Raw genomic sequence first — 26,699 nt, forward strand, 5'->3', positions numbered from 1 at the left:
ATATTTAGTATTTGCTCTTCTGAGTCCTAGCACAGATGAAAAACATGTGAATCTAGACTTTTTTCATCCTTTTCCACTTAATTAGTAAAGAGTCTAACATGAGTGTTTGCACAGCATCTTCAGCAGGATAACAAAGAGCTTGTTAGGCTTGCATTATGTTGTCATGGCAACTGCCTAAGTGTTGTTTTTGGTATGTGTGTGTATGTGTGTGTGTGTACATGCCTTAAATTGAAACTCTGTAACTAGGTTCTTAAAATGTCAACTATTCAATTTTAGATTTCTCTAGCTATGCCAAACCCAAAAGAAATTAGATTCGTATGAGATACTTGAAATTCTCATCTTATATTTCTGGCACTAGTATATTTTTAAATGATAATAAGTTTACTTTAAGTTTATATACATAGGTGTCTACTCATCTCTGGACAATTCATAATCTTACTGATTTTTCTGGAAATCAGGAGGCAAACCAGTACTCCTTTTCTAAGTGTATACAACAACCAATGTAAAAAATATTGACAGTAAATAACTGGCAAGGAGCCAGGGGTCATGGGCTCCTGAAGCGGAGGTTCAAAAATGTGGATGGGGAGCTGGACACTTTCACCCAAGCTCCTGCAGGACATTTCTTAGAAGTGGATGTTAAACCCCAAACTGGTCAGTGTCTTCACTGGCAGCCCAAACACTCAAAGCTGTATTCCATTTGACTGTGACCCCTACTTTGACTCATGCCACTCCTTAAGTGTGTGGATGGTGATCAGGGAGAGATGATACAAGCCAACATTTCCGGGGTGGTATGTGATGGGCAATGTTCTACATACCTTAACCTGCATCACCTCAGTTCTCACAAGACCCCTAGGAAGTAGGTCTTAACTATTGTCTTCATTTGACAGATGGGGAAACTGAAGCACAGAGATTTATGTAACTTGCCCAAGATCAAGCCCCTAGCAAGTGGAGGAATCAGGATTCAAACCCAGACAGGCTGGCTGTCCATCACTAAGCTATAAATGCTTAGTGTCACCAGCTGCTTTTATAACCACAGTGGTAAAAATGCTGTGTTATTAGTGTGAACAGCCCTCATTTTGATCCTCTCGCATGATCTGGATTTGTCAGCAACTCTGTATGCAGACATATCGTTTCTGCTCTGTTGAACTTGAAAAAAATTTTTAATATTTAAAGAGGTTATACCTTTATTCTTCCCAGTACCCAGCACATTGTCCCAAGTGTAGACATGCTTCCTGGGCAAGTACACTTTGCTCGACTCATAGCTTAGTATGGAGGTTGTTATCAAGCCATCAGGAGAACAGTGCTTCTGCTACTTAGGGTTGTTGACATCCTACTAAGTTGTAAGTTCCCAGTGGGCAGCCCATCTTTGTGTTCCCTGCTGTCCCCAGAATAGTAGCTACATCTAGTACTTAGTAAATATTTGTTGAAATGTACTGACTCTCACCCCCCTATCCCTCCCATTACCATCCAAGTCTGCGTGAGGCCCCCTGAGCTTCCCTCGAAGCCCACCTCACTTGTTCTTAAACACTTTTCAGTTCTTCTCCCATCTGTTCCCTGCTCATAATCCCTCTACCCTCTCCTGCTTCTCTGTTTCCCTGCTGCCTTTTGGGGGGGGGGGCGTGCTAACTTTTTTTTGGAGGGGGAGGTAATTAGGTCTATTTATGTTTTTTAATGGAGGTACTAGGGATTGAACCCAGGACCTTGTGCATGCTAAGCATGTGCTTGACCACTGAGCTACACCCTCCCCCTGCTGCCTTCTGATAGAAGAGTGCGCCGAGTTTTCAGCACTTTTCCTCTCTATCCTGATTCCACTTGCACCTATGACCAAATGCAGCGTGAGAAGGACCTGCGGGGAAGGACGTGCTGTGCAGCCCAGCGGTGACTGACTGTACTCATGCCAGACCAGCCTGCCCTCGTTGTCCCGCCTACCAGTTCTCTGGGAGCTTTTAACTAAGCAACAAACGCCAATCAGTGTAGGTTAAAAAGAACATGAGCACACATATTATTAGTGCCTGCTATTCCCTGGTTCACCTATTCCAGGAGTATGTCTCACTCGTTTAAAAATTACCTCTAAGAAATAGTTCAAAATATAATACATAGAGTTTGGGTAAGAACTAGACTAATTTGGGATTCTTCCCGTGCATAATGAGCTAAAATTTGTTTACTGTTTTAGGACCATAAGGTTGAGTTTATTCCTTCCCTGAGCACATCTCACAATAAATAGCACTTACTCATCTTAGAGTGGATGTCCCTGGGTACGGGCTTCTGCTTGGGGAAGCATTTCAGAAGTCACAGGGTGCTCTCACACAGTCAGAATTAGGGCACCTTTTCACACCAATGAGGGGCGCATGACACTAGGTCACGATTAACTCAACTTTGTTGACTTTTCATGATATGTCACTTTCAGCAGTGAGTCCCTGAGTACTCTCTGGGCCCCCCCCCCCCATTGATTTCATCTAGTCCTCTGCAGATGGTGGGCTCAGCTCTGCTGCGGGCTCAGAAAGTATTTCTGCCTTAATGGGTAACTCTTGTTATCTTTCCCAGACACCTGGGAGTACAATCTTTAAAGGTTTAAGGATTAGAACAGTTGAGAGGCAGGGATGAATGATTAATCAGCTCATTCCTTCCACAGACAGGAGATGATCGGTGATGGCAGATCCTCAGCCGAGGGAAACTAGGCTGTGACCCCTTCTCTCACCCCAGAAATGACCACTGAAGTCTTTCTTTCTCTTTGATTCTGGCCTTCATTTTTCTTTCTTTTTCTTTCACCCTCTTTGGCTTTCCTCATACATATTTTTCAATTTCTGATTATCTCTTTCTGCTCCCTCCTTACCCCCTATTTCTTTCACTTTTACCTTCCTCTCCTTTCCCCCTCTTTTTCCTTTGCCATTCTCTCTCCATCGCCTCCAGGGTATCTTTAGCTTTTTAAATTTTTGAACAGTAATCTCTACAAAACACAAGTCTCCTTTATGTATTTTAGGACAGCGCTTTTCAGATTGTAGCTCTTGACTCGTAAGTGGGCCATGAAATTAATTTAGTAGGTCTCCACACAACGAAATGAAAAGAAACAAAACTGAACTGAATTCAATAGAAGGCTCCAGTGCATGGCACGTAGTGCGGTTAAGTCTCATTTCATGGAATTTTACTTCTATACATAAGTAACAGCGTGGATCAGTTTGGTGTGCAAAGTGCATTCCTCCCTGTGGGTGACAGTCACAGGCTGGATTTATATGAGTGCACCTTTTCTGAAACCTCCGAAATTAAAAATCTTAGCTCTGTTCCTTGTATCTAGGCACTTAACCAATGTCTGTCGATTGAATGAAAGTGTGTGTGAATGATTCCTGTCGGGACTAAATAGACAAAAGAGAGAGATCAGGAAGAAAAAGGGTCAGGAAGAGATGAGAGAGGTTTCTGTGGTGTATCCAAAGTGGGAAAATGAATGCAGGCCTTGGGAAAATGAATGCAGGCCTTGGAAAATATGCTCTCATTATTCACAGTGAGTTGAGAGCTGGGGTGACCTTGCAGGGGGAGGAGGAGGAGGCAGGACACCACACCTGAAGGTCAGAATGAAGAAACTGTTAGGTAGATGGATAAAGGAACAACAGAGAAAAGTGAGTGCCTCTTTGTGTGCATATTATCTACAATGGCATCTGTATACTATGTTCAACAAGAAAATCTAATAAAATAGGGTGAATTTTTTGAGGCTTTCAGAGAAAGGTTCTATCTAGAAAGGTTTCTGGCATATAGGGAATAATAAATGGAAATTTAATTATAGGTACCTGTGTTACTAATTCAGTGTATCTAAAATGACAGTGATATTTTTAAAATTTAGTATATTGCCTATTTTGGTGACTACAAAGCATACCAGTTGCGAGAACTTCCGCAGGTTCATGTGAGGTCTGAAGTACCCACTCGTAGTGTGGGGTTTTTTCCCAGGAACTTAGCTAGCTCTTCTGTAAGGTAAAGGATACTTATCTTCTAGGGAAAGCATCAAAGGCAGTAAATGGCAGGTATTTATTGAATATTCTCTGTTTGCCAGATTAGGGTTTGCATTACACAGTTGAGTGAGATACAGTCCCTGCCTCTGAGGGTTTCCCTTGACTGGGTCTGTGATTCCGGGTGGTGGGAGGTGCCCTGGGAGTGTTAGCTGAGGAGGCTGTGGGAGTGCAGAGAAGAATCTAAATCAGACAGAGATTCCTGGGCAGGCTTAATCCAATTCTAAGGGAAAATGGAGTGATCTGGTTGAAGGAGGCAAAGAGGGCAGAGGCTCAAGACCACACAGGAATTCCATGTCTAATGCAAGTACTTAGTGAGGAAGCTAGAGACAGACTCCTAGGAGCAAGATCAGAACGAGATGCTAAGTGAGAGTGACCCTTGTCCTCAAAGCCTGTTTTCATCAGGGAGTGATCAGCTTATATTTGCATTTTCAGAAAGGTCACTCTGGAAATAGCACGGAGAATGGATTGGAGGCAGAGAGATAAATGACCTATCTGTTGGAAACATCAGGACAAGAAAGTGATTGGAATCTGCTGTTGGCAGTTGAAATAAAAGGATTTGTATTGTAAAGGTAGAATCTGTAGGGCTTTGTAAAACTTGGCCATGGATTAGGTGTGAGGCAGTGTTAGAGGCAGGTGTTTTCCAGCTTGGTTGACTCAGTCTGGTCACCAGGATTGGAAATACATGACAAATGCAAGTTTGGGGCCTAAGGGAGTTCATTTGTAACAATAATAGAGCATCTAAGACAATTTGTCTGGGGCTCAAGGGGTTTTAGATTAGAGAGATTCAATAATTTGGGTTTTTTTTTCTGCTCTTCATTTAAAAATCAAGTAAGTTAAACCTCTTCTCCTTCTCTGAAGGGGGTCCAAGTTAAATAGATTATTATACATGCTTTTTAAACTTTCTGGAGATCCATGGTCCAATTAAAGGAAAAAAAATCCTTCAATTACTGATACAGATGAAGAATTTATGAGGGTGTTAAGTGTATTTTTAGCCCATAAAACACTGACTGACTTTTTACATGAGCAAGCAGGTTATTCCTGGGGGAACAGAGTGGATACCTAGAGGGCCATGTGAGGAGTATTACTCATTGGTTTTCTCAGCTCTGTATACAAGAATTACGTTTTGTACCTGTTGAACCTTTTGGTTTTTTTGTTGGTTTACCAAATTATCATCAATTTCGTGTATGGAAGGTGAGTGGGATGGTTTTGGGCAGATGGAGGGGTTGTTGGGCCTTGTGTTTTGTCTCCGTGGCTTCCTGACAGCCCTTCCTTCTGCACAGCAAAGATGTGTACCCAGGAATGATGTATTTGATGTATATGGTGCCCTTGTCTTCTCCAAGCATATGTGAGAGGTCTTTCCAGTGAAGGTAAAATTTTGATTGGAATACAAGAAAAAAACATTTCAATTTTATATTTAAATGTAGATTTGTCATCCTATGTGACTCAGAACCCCTTGGGGCTTTTACACATAATTTAAAAATAAAGTACAAATCCCATTAAGTCCTAATGGTGTTTAAAATCCACCAATAGGCATCAATAGTCTTTTAATGCTGTATTAGTAATTTTCCCTGTGTAACATTTTAATATTATTCATTTTCTTTATGGCCTTATGAAGAAATTTGAGGGATCCTATCATGGAAAGCAGTTGCATTATGTTTTCATAATTAAAGGCCTGCTCATATTCTATAAACATCCTTCTGTTATCCCTCCCAGTTTTTTCAGAACAGAAAGCCCTTGGTTTAAAAAAAAAATAAGCCCCATTATGTGATATTTTTGATTTGAAATTAATCTAAAAAGACTGCTAGTTTTTGGAAGGCAGGGCTTATCTGCCTTTGTATCCCCAGTCCCTAGCACAACACCTGGTTATGCAGTAATAAGCCTTAATAAATTATGAATGAATAATAGTTTTACCTCTTTAAGGAATATTATGCAATAGTTAAGTGTGAGGGAGGAAAAGGGAGAGATGTCAGAGTTAACAAATTGAGGCAGATGGTAAGACAAATGATAAATATTTATGAGTTTTTACTTTGCTATAGTATATTTTCAGTTTAAGATACAATAATAGAGTTCTTGGCAGGTGACATGGTGTAACACATTTATTGATTTGTGTGTGTTGAGCTATTCTTGCATCCCAAAGATGAATTCCACTTGAATGTGGTATATGATCCCTTTAATGTGCTGTTGAATTTGGTTTGCTGGTATTGAATTTTTTAAAGTTGAAGTATAGTTGATTTACAATGTTATAAGTGTACAGCAAAGTGATTCAGTTATATATGTCTGTGTGTATCATTTTCAGATTATTTCCCATTAGAAGGTATTACAAGAAGTTGAATATAGTTCCCTGTGCTATACAGTAGGACCTTGTTGCTTGTCTGTTTTATATATAGTAGTGTGTATCTGTTAATCCCAAACTCTTAGTTTACCCCTTCTCTGCCTTTCCCCTTTGGTAACCATAAGTTGATTTTCTATGTCTGTGAGTCTTTTTCTGCTTTACAAATAAGTTCCTTTGTATCATTTTTTTTTAGATTCCACATATAAGTGATATCATATGATACTTGTCTTTCTTTGTCTGACATACTTCACTTAGTGTGTTAATTGCTAGGTCCATCCATGTTGCTGCCAATAGTATTATTTTATTCTTTTTTTACAGCTGAGTAATATTCCATTATATACACCTATTTGTATACACACACACACACATCTTAATCCATTCATCTCTCAGTGGACATTTAAGTTGCTTTCATGTCTTGGCCATTGTAAATAGTGCTGCTGTGAACATTGGGGTGGATGTATCTTTTCGAATTAGAGTTTCCTCCAGATATATGCCCAGGAGTAGGATTGCTGTGTCATATGGTAGCTCTATTTTTATTTTTAAGGAACATCCATACTGTTCTCTGTAGTGGCTGCACCAATTTACATTCCCACCAACAGTATAGGAGAGTACCCTTTTCTCCATGCCCTCTCCAGCATTTATTATTTGTAGATTTTTTAATCTTAGCCATTATGACTAGTGTGAGGTGATACCTCATTGTAGTTTTGATTTGCAAGATATATCTCTAATAATTAGTATACAGAGCATCTTTTCATGCCCCTGTTGGTTATTTGTATGTCTTCTTTGCAGAAATACCTATTTAGGTCTTTGGCCAGTTTTTTTTTTATTGGGTTGTTTATTTGATATTGAATTCTCTAAGCTATTTGTATATTTTGGAAACTAATCCCTGTCAGTCACATCATTTGCAAATATTTTCTCACATTCTGTTGGTTGTCTTTTTGTTTTATGGTTTCTTTTGCTGTACAACAGCTTTTAAGTTTAATTAGGTCCTGTTTATTTTGTTTTTGTTGTTTTTATTCTAGGATATGGATCCAAACAAATACTGCTGCAATTTATGTCGAAGAATGTTCTGTGTTCTCCTCTAGGAGTTTAGAATATCTGGTCTTACATTTAGGTCTTTAATTCATTCTGAGTTTATTTTTGTATATGGTATTAGAGAATGTTCTAATTTCATTCTTTCACATGTAGCTGTCCAGTTCTCTCAGCACCACTTATTGAAGAGACTGTCTTTTCTCCATTGTATATCCTTGCCTCCTTTGTTGTAGATTAATCAACCATACATGTGTGGGCTTATTTCTGGGCTTTCTATCTTGCTCCATTGATCTATATGTCTGTTTTTGTGCCAGTACTCTACTGTTATAATTACAGTAGTTTTGTAGTATAGTCTGAAGTCAGGGAGCATGATTCCTCCAGCTCAATTCTTAAGATTTTTTTGGCTTTTGTTGTCTTTCATGTCTCTGTACAAATTTTTTAAAAAAAATTTGTTCCAATTCTGTGAAGAATCCATTTGTAATTTGATAGAGATTGCATTGAATTTATAGGTTACCTTGACTAATATGGTCATTTTAACAATGTTGATTCTTCCAAGAACATGGTGTATCTTTCCATCTATTTGTGCTGTCTTCAGTTTCTTTCTTCAGCATCTTATAGTTTTTGGAGTACAGGTCAGTTATTTGCTACCTTAGGTAGGTTTATTCCTAGGTATTTTATTCTTTTTGATGTGATGGTAAATGGGATTGTTTTCTTAATTTCTTTCTGATTTCTGTTATTGGTATATAGAAATGCAACAGATTTCTGTATATTAATTTTGTATCCTGCAACTTTACTGAATTTATTGATGAGCCCTAGTAGTTTTCTGGTGGCATATTTAGGATTTTCTATGTATAGTATCATGTCACCTGCAAAGAGTGACAGTTTTACTTCTTCCTTTCCAATTTGGATTCCTTTTGTTTTTCTTCTAATTGCTGTGGCTAGGACTTCCAAAACTATATTGAATAGAAATGGCGACAGTAGGCATCTTTGTATTGTTCCTGATCTTAGAGGAAATCCTTTCAGCTTTTCACTGAGTATGAAGTTAGCTGTGGGTTTGTTATATATGGCCTTTGTTTTGTTGAGGTATGTTCCCTCTGTGCCCACTTTCTGGAGAATTGGTGTCATAAATAAATGTTGAATTTTATCAGAAGCTTTTTCTGCATCTATTGAGATAATCATATGGTTTTTATTCTTCAATTTGTTAATGTCACATTGATTTGCAGATACTGAAAAATCCTTGCATCCCTGGGATAAATCCCACTTGATTAAGATGTATGGTCCTTTAATGTATTGTTGGATTGCTTTGCCTATATTTTTTTGAGGATTTTTGTGTCTGTGTTTATCAGCAATATTGACCTGTAAGTTTCTTTTTTATATTTTGGTATCAGGGTGATTGATAGTGGCCTCATAGGATCTCAAAAGTTCTCCTTCCTCTGCAATTTTTAGGAATAGTTTCAGAAGGGTAAGTGTCAACTCTTTAAATTTTTGGTAGAATTTGCCCGTGAAGCTATCTAATCCTGGACTTTTGTTTGTTGGGAGTTTTTCCATTACTGATTCAATTTCAGTACTAACAATTGGTCTATTCTTCTATTTCTGTTTTCTATTTCTTCCTGGGTCAGTCTACCTTTGTAAGAATTTGTCCATCTCTTCTAGATTGTCCATTTTATTGGTGTATAGTTGCTTGTGGTAGTCTCTTACGATCCTTGGTATTTCTGTGATTATCAGTTGTGATGTCTCCTCTTTCATATATGTTTATTGATTTGGGTCCTTTCTTTTTTTCTTTGTTAGTATTTTATATATTTTGTTTATATTTTCAGAGAGCCAACCCTTGGTTTTGTTAATCTCTTCTATTATTTTCCTATTCTGCTCTGATCTTTATTACTTCCTTTCTTCTGCCAACTTCTGGATTAGTTTGTTCTTGTTCTAGTTCCTTGACATATGTTAGATTGTTTATTTGAGATCTTTTTTCTTGATGAATGTATTTATCTCTATTAACTTGCCTCTTAGAACTGCTTTTGCTGCATCCCGTGAGTTTTGGTATATTGTGTTTCTGTTCCTGTTTGTCTCAAGATATTTTTTATTTCTCTTTTGATTTCTTCTTTGACCCACTGGTTGTTCAGGAGCGTGTTGTTTAATTTGCATGTCTTTGTTTTTCAGCCTTCCTCTTATTATGGATTTTTAGTTTCATTCCACTGTGATCAGTAAAGATACTTGGTATAATTCCTGTCTTCTTAAATTTGTTGAGGCCTGTTTTAGACGTCTACTAGAAAATGTTCCATCTGCACCTGAGAAGAATGTATATTCTGCTGCTGTTGGATGGAATGTTCTATATATGTCTGTTAGGTGTATTGGCCTGCAGTTTTATTCAAATTGTTTTCTTATTTTCTTTCTGGATGACCTATCCATTGTTGAGAGTGGGGTATTAACGTCCCCAACTATTATTGTATTGCTGTTTATTTCTCCTTTAGTTAGTTTTGCATTATATATTTAGGTTCTCCAATGTTAGGTATATAACTGTTTATGATTGTTAGGTCTTCTTGGTGGTTTAACCCCCTTTATCATTATATAGTGACTTCCATTGTCTCTTTTAGACTATTTTTAACTTAGTCTATATTCTGTTTGGTTTAAGTGTAGTGACTGCTGCTTTCTTTGGTTACCAGTTGCTTGAAATATCTTTTTCTATCCCTTCATTCTATCTTTGTCCTTAAAACTAAAGTGAGCTTCTTGTAGGCAGCATATCATCACATCTTTTTTTTCAGCCACTGTGTATCTTTTGGATAATTTAATCCATTTACATTTGTAAAAATTGATAGGCAAGGACCTACTATTGCCATTTTGTTCATTGTTTTCTGTTTCGTAGATCCTTTGTTCCTTGCTTCCTCTTGTTTCTTCTTCTGTGATTTGATGGCTTTTTGAAGCAATCTACTTTCATAATCTTTTATGTATCTAGTACAAGTTTTTTCCTTCTGGTTACCACTGAGGCTTACATAAAGTACCTCACACTTATAATATACTATTTTAAGGTGATAATAACTTATCTTCAATAGCAAACCTTATGCTTTTACATCTCTCCTCCCTCCATTTTAGGTTCCTGATGTTACCATTTACCTCTTTTTTATATTATATATTCAGTTACAAATTACTTTAGTCATGTTTAATACATTTGTTTTTTAACTTTTAAACTAGAATTGCATGTTAATTACACACCACCATTACAATATTAGAGACTGACTATTTTACTACCAGTGAGATTTACACAATCACATGTTCTTGTGACATTAACTGTCACCCTTTTATTTCCACTGTCCACTGAGCTCCTTGGCCAGAAAGAGCCACTGTTCAGCTCTGTAGAAGCAAAGGGCCTCTGGCTGTGATCTCTGTTCAGTCTGCAGGGAGGAATGCGTTTTGCCAACATCTGAGTTCTAGTCACTGTCAGCCCTGCGCCCTTCTCCATTTGTATCGGATTCCCTGTGGTCAAGCTCCACAGATTTCCCCAGTGATCCTTGTGAGGTGAGACTCAAGTGGGCCTCCTGGGAAGCACCCTGCAATGCTGGTGGAACTGGATCTTCACTTTGGGCTCTTTTTTCCCCCCACTGTAGAAACAATGGGCCTGGGAGCCCTCTTGTGTGGCCCTATGATGATCCAGGGGATGGGATGGGATGGGCAGTGTGGTCAGAGTGTAGCCATTCCTCTTACCTTTCTAATGCTGTCCTTGTTGGTCTCTGTGGGAGGGGGTGCTTTCACCTCCCCCCACCCCGTGTTCTGGGATTTTCACAATGGTGTCTTGTCTTAAGGATAGTTGCTAGTTGGTCTTCTTGTGAGGGGGACTGACATTGGGGACAAACGACCTCTTATTTTCTGTTCCTTGCTGCTACCAAATTGCTGAATCTCTTCTAAAGAATTACTCAAAAATTTCCCTCATGTGTAACTGTCTCTTGGAATCCCTTGATCAACATGCTAGAATTAAATCATGATTTCCTGATTTCCATCTGCCTGTTGTTTCCAAATACATGAAACACTTAACAGTTTTGCTTTGTTTTTGTATTTAGCGTATTCTTAGAATCTTGTGATTTAAAAAAATTACAGCAGTTTGATCTCAGTTGCAAAAAAGGAAAATTTTTACCTTAAAAAACAACTTACCTCTCAAACCCACTTTCTATTAGCTTTCAAAAACACTCTTTATAAGATAATTTACATCCATTAGTAAAGGGTCACAGTTTCTGTTCTGTATGTATGATGTCACCAAAACACTAATTAAGCCCCAAAATATCTGAATAAAATATATCCTGTCTTTATCCAGAAGAGGGACTTGAGACTATCTTGACTTTCTTAACCATTTTGTTTTATGATTTATAATTGTGTTAAAGTTCATTACTGAATGTCAAAATAAAGTCAGTTAGTTCTTTTTAAGCATTGTACATCCAAGTAATACCTCTTTAAAAATAAAACTCTTTCAGGTGTATTTCAAAAGATGAATAGCTACACTGGTAGTTCCTTTATGTATTTAGAAAAGAGGAAAGTAAACTGACTAAATACTTATTTTTAATAATAGAATAGAGCTAGGATAAACATTCTGATAATCTCAGAAGCTTCAGTAAATATTTAGTAGACAGAAAAAGAGCAAAAATGTAATTTTAGGTATCTTTTTGGGAACTCTAGATAAAATTATATTTGCAGCTTCTCAGACCAATAACTTTGTCTTACATACTCTTTTATACTCAATATCATTCTTACCCAAAGATTTTGCTTCTACTTATTTTCACAGTTTTAATACAGCAGATATTACTCTTCTTGGATTTTCTCATGCTGTAACAGAATCCGTTATTGGGTTATTTATAGATGATATAATTAAATTGAATGTATTGTTTACTAGTTTATAATTTCATTTTAGCCTTTTTGTTTTTATATCTAGAGTCTTGGATGTTTCCCAACAGTCTCATAATGAGAAAATCAGTTGGTATCGTCTGAATTCTTCATATTCATCTGTTTCCCAAAGCCTAGCTGTAATGGCGTCTAGAGATATAAGGATACAGTCAAACGTGTGTGGAAAGGCCCCATTTGTGCACACACATGTGTTTAGCATATTTGGACCATGATATTTGAGAACTGGAAGATGTTTAGAGATCACTGGACTCAGTCCTCTGATTTTTCTAAGAAAACAAGCCCTAGAGAGGGTCAGCAGCTCAGTCAGAGTTACAGAACTTAAGTGATAAAGCTGGGACTCAAATTCATTTCCCTGAGACTTAAACCCAAAATCCAATACATGATCTCCTGAGCCAGGCAGCTGGAAATTTTCTAACCCATACTCCCATTGGTACAGCCGAAAGTGAGGGAGCCTCCCACAGGCAGCATGGACAGAAACAAACAGTGACAGCTAGTACCTCGTCACCAAAGGGAGAAAAGGAAAATGGTAAAAAGTCTAAAGCAGTTGAGTTTCAACTTACCACTTTTTTCACAGAACACCAGTTGAAAGTTTCTCCAGACTTCAGTATCTGGCAGGTACTTTCTTACAAATGAACAAATTAAGCCTGTCACTTTAAGAAAAACAGTTGTGAGTATTTGTTACAGTGATAAAATTAGATGTTTCAAGCCAAAATTAAAATTTTGAAAAACTTGTATCCACCATCATAAGCAATAATTAAATATTTTTCTATTGAGTTTGGTAACAACCTTAACAAATGTGATTTTTTTTTTTGATATTGTGTAATGAAATGTGTTACCATTTGGAAGCTCTCATAACTCAGTGAGCCAATATCGTCCAAATGACCAATGCATGCTATTAAAAAAAATCACCATGGGTAAGAAAACCAATTCCAAGTGCCAGATACACCAGTGGACTTTAAAATGAAAGTATATGAAAAGTTCATTGATGTGATTTCAGATTCTACATTGCAACTAACCTTTAAGAAACTTACCAAGTTTTGGTATAGTATCAAAGAAAAATATCCTCAGTTATCTGGGAAGATTATTAAAATGCTTCTTCCTTTTCCAATTACGTATCTCTGTGAGGTCAGATTTTCCTCTTAAACTTCAACCAAAGCAACATATTATGACGTATTTAGCTAACAGCAGATTTGAGAATTCAGTTATCATCTTCTGTTACACCAGACATTGAAGAGATTTGCTAACATCTCTCCAGTGTCTTCAAAGTAAAACACTGCTTCCTTTTAAGTTTTCTTTTGTTTGGGAAAATAGTTATTTTTCATTAAAATACTTGTTAATATTTATTAGATTTATTAAGTTAATAAATACTTTAAAATTTCTCATATAGTAAAAATTAGTAGATATAACCCAATAAAACAAAGCTTATTGGGGTCTGCAATAATTAAGAGTATAAAGGGGTCCTGAGACTAGAAAGGCATAGACTATTTGACCAGTTATGTCAGTAGGAGTGCCGAGGCATCCAAGGCATTACTACAGTATAACCCTGTTCAGTCCTTGCCAGCAGAATGATATTCCTGACTGGTTGAAGAAATGTTTATTTTCTATAGTGTTTTATTATTTGAGGAATTAAGGAAGTAGTTTATTTTTAAAGTTTTCTATAAAAAAATTGTTTGAACCCTGCTCCAAATAACGGAATATCTAACTCAACTAGTTTAAATGGTAAGATAATTTATCATTTTACTTCACTGAAAGATGGCAGATGGGGCAGGTTCCAGAGCGGGTTGTTTCTTCCCATCTGTCTGCTCTCCCGTCTTCAGCAAGTTGTGTGCAGTAGGTCCAGGTACCACAGGCAGACAAGGTAGTACATAAGGAGAAGAGGAACCTTTTCCCTATGGCATTTCCGTAGGAGCAAAGGGTCCCAGGGACTGCCCAGCAGGCCTCTCCTCATGCCACGGTGGCCAGCATTGGGTCACATGCCAGTCCCTAAAAGTGTCCCTGCCAAGGGCCATGGGTTTGCTGATTGGCTTAAAATAACCATTTTGGGGGACATGGATATAAGGAAGTCATCCACAATGACTTAGTTACTAAAACAACAAAAAAAGAAAATCCTTTGTACTTATCCAGTTAACTAGAAATTCATTTTCACAGGTGCCCAGTGAGGCAGCATGAATCTGTGGAAAGAATTCTAAACGTGAGACTCAGGAGCCCAGGGGTCTGGTCCTACATCTGGTATTGCTGAGCTGTGGGTCCTTCCCTGTTGGGGCCATCTCCCTGTCTGTAAAGTGAGGGCTTGGTCGAGAGCACTGGTTCCTTTCTTCACTCGCTCACTCAGTGATATTTATAGAGTGCTTACCCTGTTGTGGAGGTCACGGGGAAGGATACAGATACGCACTAGAATATTGCCTGTTAAACCACAACAGATGTTCTTCCTCCTGCACTACACACACACTGAGAGCCCCAAGGGGTGTAAGGTCCAAACTGTCTTCTTCACTCATAGAATAAACTTGTTTAATGCCTTCAGCAAAGAGCCCTTGCCTCAAAACTCATTAGCAAACAGTTACATCATACAAATTCTCTCTCATCTTATTAAAATGTAAAATGTATTCAGAAGTGAGAACATATACTCACAAATGTGTTCTAAAAAAGATTGTCTCAGGGAAGATGCTCGTGGGCCTGGCTGGCCGTGATCATTGCAGTTCCCTCAGTATCAGGAAGAGCTTGATGCAGAGAAGCAAGCTGTGAAGAGACAGAAAAGACAGCCATGAGAAATGAGACTGTGTTCTCCGAATACCCAAAGGCATGCTTACACTTTATTTTTCAGATAAGATGCTTAGGAAGGTTTTATTTATTTAAACCAAGCTACTAAAATTTTGCAGACCTTTCTCATATGCAGTGTTGGTTAATTTTTCATGTCACATGAAATGCTGAGATAGCTGGGAGTATTTATCTTTGAGCTGAGACTTATGTGACCATTCCCTCAAGAAATATTTGAATTACTGTCAGGTGAAGCAGGGCTTTTTAAAGTTGTTTTGGGATCAATAAGTGGAACATATAGGGAGGAAGATTTAGGGCCACTGAATAGAGTCTTTCCAACAATTAAAGCAATCAACAGTAACATGTGAATACTGCATTATTATAAATGCCATGAGTTCCTCCATCACTGAGAGTCTCAAGCAGAGGCTGGCTAACCTATCAGCAGTGCTGTGGAGAGTTTCTTCATGTGATCTGAGGTTGGACAAGATGATTTGGAAGGAAGGTCACCTCTGAGATTCTATATTTATCATATCACAGCCATGAGACATTTATCTGCTGACTGGAATCATTAGCAGAAAGTAAGTGACTCTTCGTTCATCAAATAGTTAGTAAGTACCTACTATGTGCAAGACACTGTTCTAGACACTGGAGATACAGTAAAGAACAGGACTGACAACATTTCTCAGGGCACTTGTACTTTAAGATAGACAGACAAGCATTGAACTAATAAGACAATTTCATATTAGGATAAATGCTTTGAAGAACACAGACCAGGATGGTGGGAGAGAATGGTTGGGGCAGGTAAGGGTCAGGAGCTGTTTTAGATTAGGTTTTGAAAGAAAGTCTCTCTGAGGAGTTAATGTTCGACCTGAGACCTGAATGCAGAGGAGGTGTCTGTCCTGAGATGACTTGGGAGTGTTCCAAGCAGAAAGAACATGCACAGAAGACCAGGGCAGGAACAAGCAAACAAGACATAAAGATGGTCGACAGGCACATGAAAAGATGCTCAGCATCGCTAACTACTAGAGAAATACATTGAGGTATCACCTTAACACCAGCCAGAATGGCCATCATCGAAAAGTCTACAAATAATAAATACTAGAGACGTTGTGGAGAAAAGGGAACCCTCCAACACTGTTGGTGGGAACGTAAATTGGTGCAGCCACTATGGAGGTTCCTTAAAAATTAAAAGCAGAGTTATCATATGCTCCAGCAATCCCACTCCTGGGCATATATCCAGAGAAAACTCTAATTCAAAAAGATACATGCACCCCAGTGTTCACAGCAGCACTATAATAGCCAAGATATGGAAGCAACCTAAGTATCCATCAACAGATGAATGGATAAAGGGGTGTGTGTGTGTGATGGCATATTAGTCAACCTTTTAAAAGAGTGAAATAATGCCATTTGCAGCAATGTGAATAGACCTAGAGATTATCATACTAAGTGAAGTCTGACAGAGAAAGACAAATAACGTATCACTTGATATAAGTGGACTTATTTACAAAACAGAAACAGACTTATATAGAAAATGAATTTATGGTTACCAAAGGGGAAAAGAGGAGAGTGGCAAATTTGGGATTAACAGACACAAACTATTATATATAAAATAGATAATAAAGTCTGACTGTATAGCACAGGGAACCATATTCAATATCTTATAACAACCTATAATGGAAAAGAATCTGAAAAATATAGAATATGTTTTATATATATACATACATACATATATAACTGAATTACTTTGCTGTACATCAGAAACTAACTCAACATTGTAAATCAACCATACTTCAATGAAAAAGCATATAAGTGAAAATACAGCAAAAACATTTTATTTTTTTAAAAAAGATGCAAACAGAAAGCCAAGTGAGAGGCATAGAGGAAGGTGCTTTGGGATGGAGTAAGGCATAGGTAGGGGCCAGATCTTACAGGAGATTAGCCATTTTTTATCCAGTGAGAAGCCATGGGGGGCAGGGGGAGTTTTCAGTAAGGACTGGCATGCTCTTATTCACTCTCTAAAAGATGACTATGGGTGCTTTCTGGAAGGTGAATTGTAGGGGCCAAGGATGTAAGTAAGCAAAGAGGGGAATAGTAGGAAATGCAAGAGAAGTGTGGTTTCGTAGAAACCAAGAGAAGAAAATGTTTCAAGAAAGAAGGAGTGGGCAGCAGTGCTGAACACTGAAAAATTAACAGGAAGGTATTGATGACCTTGATGAGCAAATGTTTATGGGTGGTAGCATTGCAAGCCCACTTCAGTGAGTTTAGGGAAAAATGGGAAGTGAGTAAGAATATGGGAACAGAAACCATTTAAAAAATTTTTTTGCTGTGCAGGGGTGCAAAGAAATAGGACTATATTCAGAGGAGAATATGAAGTCAAAGGATCATTCTAAGATAGGTAGCTTCTCTGTGCTGATAGATGGGGACCTGCAGAGAGGCAGATACTACAGATACTGGACAGAGTGGGTAAGTGCAGGAGAGAGGTCCTCGAAAGGGCATGGTGAATTGTTTTGCATTTTTATTGAAATCTATTAATTTCATTATCTGTGATTTCAATTAGTTTGTTGGAATGTTCTCGTATTAAGTTGAACTGTATGAAGTTACCAATATTCATACATTTTTGACCTACAAAAGCAGCAGTGGCATATAATTCTACCTAACAGAATTAGGATTTTCAACCGTAATTTAAAATTTCTCTCATAGGTCTTTATAGTTTATTTCCAAATTTAAAATGTATATAATCTCAAACTTATCTAAAAGTTGCAATTACAGAACAAAGAACATTTCCCTCCCTGCCACAAACCATTTGAGAATAAGTTGCAGACTGTCTCTCCCTAACATTTGAGTGGGTCTTTTCTATAAATAAGAACATTTTCCTATAAAATCACAGTACAATCTAGTAAAATCAGGAAATTAACATCAAGATATTGGTACCAACTAATCCGTCAGTCCCATTCAAGCTTTGGCCAATTGTCCCAATAACATCCTTAATCCCAAAAGGAATTAGTCCAGCTTCTCACATTGCACTTAGTTGTCATGTGCCTTTAGTCTCCTTCATTCTGGAAAAATTCCTCAGTCTTCCTTGATTTTCATGACGTTGACACTTTGACAAATACAGGCCAATTATTTTGTGGAACAGCTCTCAATTTGAGTTTGCCATGATTACCTTCAGATTGGCACTTTGGTAGCCAGCCATCAAACTAGTCCCACCTCCCATTATTCCCACCCTTATACAGTCTCCTCCGACACTACTGGAGTTGATCCTTGTGACCAAGAGCATAACAGAGTAGAAGTGGTTAGGAATACCTCTAAGACTGAACCAGGAAGAAACAGAAAATATGAACAGACCAGTAATCAGTACTGAGATTAAGTCAGTAATGAAAAAAACTCCCAACAAACAAAAGTCCAGGACCAGATGGCTTCACAGGCATATTTTACCAAACATTTAAAGAAGAGTTATCACCCATCCTTCTGAAAATATTCCAAAAAAATTGCAGAGGAAAGAGAACTGAATTCATCCTATGAGGTCACCATCATGCTGATACCAAAAGCAGACACAGCTATCACACACAAAAAATTGTAAGTCAGTATCACTGATGAACATAGATGCAAAAGTCCTCAACAGAATACAGGCAAACCAACACAACAATACATTAAAAGGAGCAGACAGCATGATCAAGTGGGAGTTATCCCAGGGATACAAGGATTGTTTTCAATATCCACAAGTCAATCGATGTGATACACCACATTAACAAATTGAAGAATAAAAACCACAATCATCTCAATAGATGCAGAAAAAGCTTTTGATAAAATTCAACATTCATTTATGATAAAAACTCTCCAGAAAGTGGGCACAGAGGGAACATACCTCAACATAAAAGGCCATATATGACAAATGCACAGCCAGCTTCCTACTCAGTGGTGAAAAGCTAAAAGCATTCCTTCCAAGAATAGGAACAAGACAAGAATGCCCACTGCACCAATTTTATTCTGCATACTTTTGAAAGTCCTAGCCACAGCAATCAGGGAAGAAAAACAAATAAAAGGAATCCAAATTGGAAAGGAAGAAGTAAAACCATCACTGTTTGCAGATGACATGTTACGATGCATAGAAAAAACCTAAAAAAACCTAAAAATGCCACCAGAAAACTACTAGAGCTCATCAGTTAACTCAGTAAAGTTGCAGGATACAAGATTAATATACAGAAATCTGGTGCATTTCTATACATTAACAACAGAGTATCAGAAAGAGAAACTAAGGAAACAGTCCCATTTACCATCACATTAAAAAGAATAAAATACCTAGGAATAAACCTACCTAAGGAAGCAAATGACCCGTACTCCAAAAACTGGAAGATGCTAATGAGAGAATTGTAGACGACATAAACAGATGGAAAGATATACTATGTTCTTGGATTGGAAGAATCAATAGTTAACTGTTAAAAATGACCAAACTACCCAATGCAATCTACAGATTCAGGGCAAACCCTATCTTATTACCAATGACATTTTTTTTTAACAGAACTTGAACAAAAAATGTTAAAATTTGTATGGAAACACAAAAGACCCCAGATAGCCAAAACAATCTTGAGATGGAAGAATCAAGGTGGAGGAATCACACTCCCTGACTTCAGACTATATACAAAGATACAGTAATCAAAACAGTATGAGGGAGTTCCAGTCAAGGTGGCAGAGTGGTAGGACCACAAGCTTGCCTTTCCTCGTGACTACAATGAAACCACAAGTGAATGCTAAACAACCATCGGAAAAAGACTGGAACCTAGCAAAAAAGATCTTCTGCAACTGGAAACAAAGAGGGAACCACAGCAGGACAGTAGGAGAGGCGTGCTCGCAATACAATTGGGCCCCATACCCCCCAGATGGGTGACCCACAAGCTGAGGACCCAAAGGCCCTCCCATAGGAGTGAGAGCTCTAAGCCCCGCGTCAGGCTCCCCAGCTCCAGTCCTGGAATTGGAAAGAGAAGGAGAACCCAGGACATCTGGTTTTGAAGGCCAGCAGGGCTTGGCTCTGGGAGCCTCATGGGACTGGGGGAAATGGAGACTCCATTCACTTAAGAAGTGTACATGGAAACTCGTGTGCACCAGGTCCAAGGGCAGAGGCAGTGATTTCATAGGAACCTGGGCCAGATCTGCCTGCTAGTTTTAGAGGGTCTCCTGGGGACATGGGGGGACAGCTGCATCTCACTCAGGGGACATAAAAGCTGGTTGCAGACATTCTGGGAGTGTTAATCTACATGAGCTTTCCTGGAGGCTGACATCTTGATTGGATCATTAGCACCAAGACCTAGCCCCACCCAACAGCCTGTAGGGAAGCCTCAGGCCAAACAAAGTACAGGATGGGAACACAGCCCCACTCATCAGTAGACTTCCTAAGCCACAAAGGCCTCTAGACACAGCCCTACCCACCAGAGGTCCAGGACCAAGCTTCACCCAGCAGTGGGCAGGCACTGGCTCCTCCTGCCAGGAAACCTGCATAAGCCTCTAGTCCAGCCTCACCCACCAGAGGGCAGATACTAGAAATAAGGAAACAATAATCCCGAAGCCTGTGGAAGGAATCCGCAAACACATAGATATGTTCAGAGAACTCAAGAAGAGTATAGATGCACAGAGTGAAGTTTTTAGCAAAGAGTTGGAAAATATAAAGAATATCCAGAGTTGAAGAATAAAATCACTGAAATGAACAATACACTAGAAGGAACCAAGAATAGACTAAATGAGGCAGAAGAACGGATCAGTGAGCTAGAAGACAAGTTAGTGGAAATCACTACTTCAGAACAAAAAAAAAAAAAAGAAAAAAGAATAAAAATGAATGAGGATGGTTTAAGAGAACTCTGGGACAACATGAAGTGCTCTAATATTTGCATTATAGAGGTCCCAGAAAGAAGAGAGAAAGGACCTGAGAAAATCTTTGTAGAGATAATAACCGAAAACTTCCAACTTGGGAAAGGAAATAGTCATTCAAGTCCTGGAAGCGCAGAGAGCACCACACAGAATCAGGCCAAAGAGAGGAACACACCAAGGCACACAGTCATCAAACTGACAACAAGTAAGGATAAGGAGAAAATATAGTAAGCGAGAGAAAAGCAATGAATCACATACAAGGGAACTCCCATAAGGTTATCAGCTGATTTTTCAGCAGAAACTCTACAGGCCAGAAGGGAGTGGCACGATATATTTAAAGTGATGCAAGGGGGAAACTGACAACCAAGAATACTCTATCCAGCAAGTCTCGATCAGACTTGATGGAGAAATCAAAAGCTTCACAGATAAACAAAAGCTGAAAGATTTCAGTACCACCAAACCAGCTTTACAACAAATGTTAAAGGACCTTCTCTAGTCATCAAACCATAAGAAAAGAGAACAAGAAGAAAAGAAAAGAAAAAAAGAGATCTATAAAATATTGCTTTGGCTGTTTGGGGTCTTTTGTGGTCCCTTATAAATTTTGGAATTGTTTGTTCTAGTTCTGTGAGGAATGTCACGAGTATTTTGATGGGGGTTGTGTTGGATCTGTAGATTGCTTTGGGTAATGTGGCCATTTTGATAGTGCTGATTCTTCCAGTCCAAGAGCACAAGAAATCTTTCCATTTCTTTGTGTCATTTTGGTTTTCAGAGTTTAGGTGACCTCCTTGGTTGAGTTTATTTCTAGGTCTTTGTTGTTTTTGATGTAATGGAAATGTCTCTGCCAGTTATAAAATTCTGGTTTTTGAAGTAAAAAAAGTGAGTGAAGGGCTGCAAATGGCAAAAGACCCTTCTTTTTTATGGGTGAGTTGTATTCCATTACATATATATATATATACACATATACATACACACTGCATCTCTATTATCTATTCAACTGTTGACATGCACTTAGGAGGCTTCCATATCTTGACAATTAGAAATAATGTTGCTGTTAATAGCAAAAAAAAAAAAAAAGTATGATACTGGCACAAAAACAGACATAGATCAATGGAACAGGATAGAAAGCCCAGAAATAAGCTCACACATGTATGGTTAGTTAATCTGCAGCAAAGGAGTCAGGGATATACAGTGGAGAAAAGACAGTCTCTTCAATAAGTGGTACTGGGAGAACTGGACAGCTACATGTAAAAGAATGAAATTAGAACATTCTCTAATACCATATACAAAAATAAACTCAGAATGGATTAAAGACCTAAATGTATGACCAGATACTCTCAAACTCCTAGAGGAAAATGTAGGCAGAACACTCTGACATAAATTACAGCAATAGTTTTTGGATTCATCTCCTAGAGTAATGTAAACAAAAGCAAAACAAATGAGGCCTAATTAAACTTAAACCTTTTGCACAGCAAAGGAAACCACGAACAAAACGAATAGACAGCCTATAGGGTGGGAGAAGATATTTGCAAATGATGTGACTGACAAGGTATTAATTTCCAAAATATGCAAACAGATTATACAGCTCAATAAAAAAAAAAATCAAAAAGTGGGCAGAAGACCTAAGTAGACATTTCTCCAAAGAAGACATACAGATGGCCAACAGGCACAGGAAGAGATGCTCAAGCATTCTAATTGTTAGAGAAATGCTAATCAAAACTACAGTGAGATATCACCTTACTCCAGTCAGAATGGCCATCATCAAAAAGTCTACAAATAATAAATGCTGGAGAGGGTATGGAGAAAAAAGAATCCCTTTATACTGTTGGTAGGATACAAATTGCTGCGGCCACTATGGAAAACAGTATGGAGGTTCCTTAGCTAGAAATAGAGGTACCATATGACCCAGCAATCTCACTCCTGGGCATGTATCCCAAGAACTCTGATTTGAAAAGATACATGCACCCCAGTGTTTTATAAAAGCACTGTTTACAATAGCCAAAACATGGAAGCAGCCTAAGTGTCCATTAACAGATGAATGGATAAAGATGATGTGGTGTGTATATATATATATATATATATACACACACAGACACATATACACAATTGAGTACTATTCAGCCATAAAAAAAGAATGAAATAATGCCATTGCATGAATGGACCTAGAGATTATCATATTAAGTGAAGTTAGACAAAGGCAAATACCATATATCACTTATATGTGAAAACTAAAAAAAATGATACAAATGAACTTCTTTACAGAACAGAAAGATTCAGCAGACGTGGAAAGCAAACTTATGGTTACCAGGAGGGAAAAGGGGTGGGGAGGGATAAATTGGGAGTTGGGGATTTGCAGATACAAACTACTATATGTAAAATACATAAACAACAGGATCCTACTGTATAGCACACAGAACTATATTCAATATCTTGTAATAACCTATAATGGAAAAGAATATGAAAAAGAATATGTATGTGACTGAATCACTTTGCTGTAGACTTGAAACTAACACAACATTGTAAATCAACTATACTTCAGTTTAAAAATTAATTAATTTAAAGAAAGAAATGGTTAGGTTATACAAGTGATCTCTTGGATCACTTGTTCTGGGGAAAGCAAGCTTCACAGTGTGAATGGCCCTATGGATAGGCCCAGATGGCAAGGATCTGAAGCGCCTAGTTAACAGCCAGTGAGAAACCAAGGCCTGCCAATCACGCGAGTGAGTGTGGAAGTGGAATCTCCAGCCCTAGTTAAACCTCAGGTTGACTATCACCCTGGCCAACAGCTGGACTTCGACCTTATAAAGACCTTAAACTGGAATCACCCAATTAAGCTACTCCCAGATTCCTGACTCCCAGAAGCTGTGACATAGTAAATGTATGTCAGCATAATGAATGCAGGCAGGACTATCACAGGAGTAAGGTGGATTCTTTTCATTGCATCCTGCCAGGTGGCATTTCAGTTTACCCCATTTCTGATCATCTTTATTTCAGCCCCTTGATTAAAGTGGAATCTTGTGGGCTTTTCCACTGTAAAGTTGCTCTTTTTCCCCCGTCTCTTTTAACTAATGAATATTTCGTCAGAGATACTTTGAAACTCTGTATAAATCCCTTTCTTCATCAAAACTTTCAATTTTTTCATTTATTTATTTTTCTCAGTATGAGATTTTGGCTTTCTATTTTATTTGATGGGATATAGTCTGTCATTGTCATTATTTATTTTGATGCTCAAATTGTTCCAAATTTCACCCGAGTCCTTTCAACCTGGCTCCTGTGTTCTTTGGACACGTCCTCATCATTCTTTGAGTACTTCCTTGATTTCTGGCACAAGATGTTCTAAGCTCATCATGTTCTTTGCCTTCCCCAGCCCTGAAATCAGTCATTTCTCCAAGGACCTCCGATTCTTTTAAGTGGAAAATGTTATTAAAGCCAAAGTGTGGGCACTGGGTGTGCCTGTGGCCATTGAGGCATCACTGCTTCCAGGCCCACTCAAAGGACATATACATTTACACATATTCTTACACACATGTAAATATATAGACATATGTAAATATATATATGTGATATATACAAATAGATACTGCAAATTTTCTATATTATATAATATAAATATATACATTTATAGGTGTAATATAAATAAAATATAGATACATATCTTTACATCCACAAGTTCATACTGATCTAATTGTAGGGTACTCAGGGTTTATTCTAGCTTCCTCCCTTTCCATATTAGTGACTTCTTTCTCCAGCGAGAAACATGGCTCCCGTTACCCTTGGTGTATTTATTTATTTGATTAATTCCTGCATACATATCTCCCCCCACGTGGACCCCCTCCATTCAGGTGCTTACACCCTTTTTGGAGACATCATCCTCTTGAAAGCCCTCCTTATCCCCTTGGGCCCCAGGCCACCCCTCCACCTGCTCTTCCCTATTCAGGCTTCTACATACCACCTCGGGCTGCCCACCCATGCAGACGCCCTCCTCACGCACTCAGGCCTGAACTACTCCCCTCCCCGGATCTGTCCTCTGTAAGATGGCCTTCTCACCCCACTTGGGCTCTGACACCCCACAGGCTGCCTCTCCTTGTTCTGCCCCAGCTAATGGCTTTAAGGCTGACTTGTTCAGGGGAGGAAGAGAGAGAGCAAGAGCAAGCATTGTGACTTGATGATGGATGTCAGCACTGAAGGAACGTTCTGCTCCCTCCCAGCTAAATTGAGAATTTCTTCTGCAGCAGTGGGTTCCAAATTTCTGGATACACCAGAATATCTCAGGAAGCTTATTGTAATATGAATCCTAAGCAAACAAAAGACAACACTAAAAGCAGGGAGCAACCAAACTGTCCTTAGAAAATGGTTAAATAGATTATAGGGAAGCATTCAGTTTTCATGTTAGACTTTTGGTTCCTCTTTACATTTTCTACATTTATATATTTATATTATTAATACTGACAGATTATGGGCCATGTTTTGTAATTTTCTATATTCAGGATTTTTTTTTAAGGGATACAAAATACAGAATTCCAGACCCTATTGCTAGAGATTCTGATTCAGTACACCTGAGCTAAGGCCAGGGCATCTGTGCTTTATAAAATTCTCCATTGAATGTAATGAGCATCCAGGCTGTGGAACCCCTACTCCACCAAATCGTCCACAGGAGTTCCCTGGGCAGCTGTCCAAGTACCTACCTGGCAGCGCACCTGGCACTCCATCACAGACCAAGGTTAACAGAGACGAAACCACATGAGCCTTCTGAAAACTCAGGACAGGTCGTTATTTTTCTTTTTTGAAGGCTCATTGATCTTACTGAGCTCCTTCCGAAAGCCAGTTTTCTCTGATTCTTATTGTTATTAAAGTGAAGGATAACTCTGAAAAGATGCAGGTTAAGTACTCTTCAAAAGTATCAGGGTCATCAGAGAAGGACAGTCTGCTGTCCCTGCCAAGAGGAACCTAAGAGGACATGATGACTAACTGTAATGTATTCTGGATGGGATCCTGGAACAGAAAGAGGACAGTAGGTTAAAAACTAAGTATGGAGTTTAGTTAATAATGTATCAATATCAGTTCATTAATTGTAAGAAATGTACCAGCCTAATGGAAGACATCACTAATAGAGGAAATTGGGGTATGTATGGGGTATGTGGGAACTCTCTGTACAATAATTCTATAAATCTGAAGAAGTTCTACAGTAAAAATTCTGTTAGGAAACGGATACAGGAGATGTCACGATGTGATGTGACAGTGATAGCGCTCTGTATATCATCTGGAAAAAGTGAAAATATTCAATGGGCATGAGGAATATAAGGAGGTGTCATCACCTCTGTGTGGGAGATGAGGCACAGGACCATTACTGCAGCCCACTAGCCTGAGTTTTCAGGAGTGACAGGCCACTGATGCTGCTGTTCCAGGAAATCTGAGGACAGAAGGGACAGATTGCTCCCAAAGGTCACTGCGGAAATGTCTGATAGATGACCAGCTGCCTCGAGGGAGACTCTGGGCCTGCGTACAGGCAGGGGGAAAGGATGACTCTGGGAGGAGGTGCCATTGTATTCGTTGCCCTTTGAGAACAGCTGTTACGTGCCTGGTGTGCAACCTGTCCTTTCTTGGCAGAACAGGCCCAGTGCTCTGCAGGGTAACCAGTCCCTGTTGGCTGTGGCTCAAAGCCAAGTGTGCTCTCATTAAACAGCCGAAATGTTCAAGTTATAGCCTACAAAACAGTGCAGCCAGATACTGTTGGCCGCTGCCCCAGTGTTTGTGATAATAGACACAGCTGAAACAGAGGAAAAACTGCATTTCTTTTTATACTAAGACAGATAATACATCCCACAAAATGGGAGGGAAATCAT

At 38.6% G+C, this 26,699-nt stretch overlaps 1 protein-coding gene and 1 long non-coding RNA gene across 2 annotated transcripts in view; both read left to right on the forward strand.

Moving 5' to 3' along the window:
• The window catches only part of FIG4 (FIG4 phosphoinositide 5-phosphatase), a 124,845-nt gene that overhangs the window by 84,666 nt on the left and 13,480 nt on the right, over positions 1 to 26,699 (forward strand). The window lies entirely within an intron of this gene.
• Positions 13 to 18,841, forward strand: LOC116665323. Its single transcript, XR_004321893.1, has 3 exons — positions 13 to 23; positions 4,657 to 4,660; positions 16,886 to 18,841. It is a non-coding gene; the product is annotated as an uncharacterized LOC116665323 (long non-coding RNA).

Source organism: Camelus ferus, chromosome 8 (assembly GCF_009834535.1).
Source record: "Camelus ferus isolate YT-003-E chromosome 8, BCGSAC_Cfer_1.0, whole genome shotgun sequence".
Classification (NCBI taxonomy): Eukaryota; Metazoa; Chordata; class Mammalia; order Artiodactyla; family Camelidae; genus Camelus; species Camelus ferus.